The sequence below is a fragment of the Euprymna scolopes genome, chromosome 1 (genome assembly GCF_053919585.1).
Source record: "Euprymna scolopes isolate OS-2025 chromosome 1, ASM5391958v1, whole genome shotgun sequence".
NCBI classification, from domain to species: Eukaryota; Metazoa; Mollusca; class Cephalopoda; order Sepiida; family Sepiolidae; genus Euprymna; species Euprymna scolopes.
The window spans coordinates 21,491,951-21,493,795 of NC_136482.1; the positions used below are offsets into that span (position 1 = coordinate 21,491,951).

The window sequence follows — 1,845 nt, forward strand, 5'->3', positions numbered from 1 at the left end:
AGGCAAATAAAAGACGACAGTGTAAGGAGTGTGTGTGTGTGTGTGTGTGTGTGTATGTGTGTGTGTGTGTGTAACCAGATAGATAAATACAGATGGAGGGAGAGAGAGAGAAAATGGATGAGAGAATACGTGATTGTAAGACGGAGAGAGAGAAAAATAGATAAACAGATAGATGCAGATAGAGAGAGATAAAGAGAGAAAGGGGGTGAGAAAGGAGAAGACAGTGAGTGTGAGTAAGAGAGAGCGAGCAAGTACAAGAGGGAGAGAAAGAGAGAGACTAAGAGAGAGAAATAGAAAGATATAGCTAGATGGAGACAGAGATAGATATAGATAGATAGATAGAATGAGAGAGAGAGAGAGAGAGTAAGAGTGAGAAAGAGAGAGCAGCATACACACGGCAAAAATACGTTGACTGAACATTCAATAGCAATAAGCTTAGTTGAAATATTACCGTCTACTTTATTTAGACATCATTATTCAGTATTAGTGTGTATTTTGTTTTGTTTTTCGAGTCTTTCATATATTCGCAGCCATATATATATATATATATATATATATATATATATATATATATATATATATATATATATATATATATATATATATATAAGCAAGCGCATCTACATCTGCAGACCTGCTATTAATACTCATCTGTCCGTCTATAGTGTTTAGTTTAAACACACGGTGTGTGCACATCGTAGATACGACAGAAGACACGCCAGCCAAATTTAATGGACAGTAAGTAAAGTGAACAAGCTCCAGCTCAGCTCTGATTATCCCCGAATATATATATATATATATATATATATATATATATATATATATATATATATATATATATATATATATATATATATATATATATATTGTACTGTCACTTTGTCAATGCGGGTCGGTACCAATTTTCAGTTTTCGTACTGACGTCTTCTTGGTGGGGGTTAAACGGGCCGTTATTGGCAGTGTTAGTGCAGAAACCGAACGTCTACGATAACAATGGCACAACAACATTGAGCACCGTGAACGCATAATTTGAATTTTTTCGTTATTTGTTTCTTCATGAACCTTGATGTACACGGACGTTCCCAGATTTGGATGCGTACGCCAAGAAAAAAGAATCTATAATTTCCGGTTGACTTATATAAAAAGAAGGATAAACATTTTTTATTGTTTAGTCTGTTTGATTATTTATCTTGGTACCTACCAGTCAGCTTACTTTTAAATCGACCAGAGCGAGCAAGAGAGAGAGAGAGAGAGAGAGAGAGAGAGAGAGAGAGAGAGAGAGAGAGAGAACACGAGCAACAAGCCACATGCGAAGTCTGACGTTGAAACGGTTTAAGTGCATTAGTAATAATTTCTATATGCTGAAAAATATATTAGCAACCCCCCTCCCTGCCTGTGTTGCATACGGGTAGGGTTTTTCAACTGGATACCCACCCAGGGTTTTCCCTGCCATAAGTAGCATTTCTACACCCTTCAAATTTCCCATCTATCTACCACTCTCTTTCCATCCGTTTCATACGCGAAATTGATAATTCACTTGTATACATTGAAATACACATTGACGTTATTAAATCAAAAACAGGCGTCTGTTTTTGATTATCTATTTATTTATATATAAAATAAAACGGTGTCTATTGAAAGACATTGTTTTGACAGAGCTCGCGTGGTTAGCAACACCTTAGACATTTTCAAGCTTCCGAAAATATTTCATTTAAAAATACGGTAGGACAGAAGCGATATAAAACTAAAACAAAAACAACAAAACGATATAGCAATTACACATTGGATTACGTTTATAGTTTTCTGTTTTGTGCGTCCTGAAAACAAACGAAGGATTATTATTAT

General features: G+C 35.2%; 1 protein-coding gene across 1 annotated transcript in view; it reads left to right on the forward strand.

Annotated features, from left to right (window-relative positions):
- Nucleotides 1–868: 868 nt before the first annotated feature.
- The window catches only part of LOC145285317 (protein unc-93 homolog A-like), a 719,754-nt gene continuing 718,777 nt past the window's right edge, over nt 869–1,845 (forward strand). Inside the window, exon 1 of the mRNA XM_080134117.1 lies at nt 869–1,845. This exon is cut by the window's right edge and continues 215 nt beyond it. The gene's annotated coding sequence lies outside the window, so the exon portion shown is untranslated.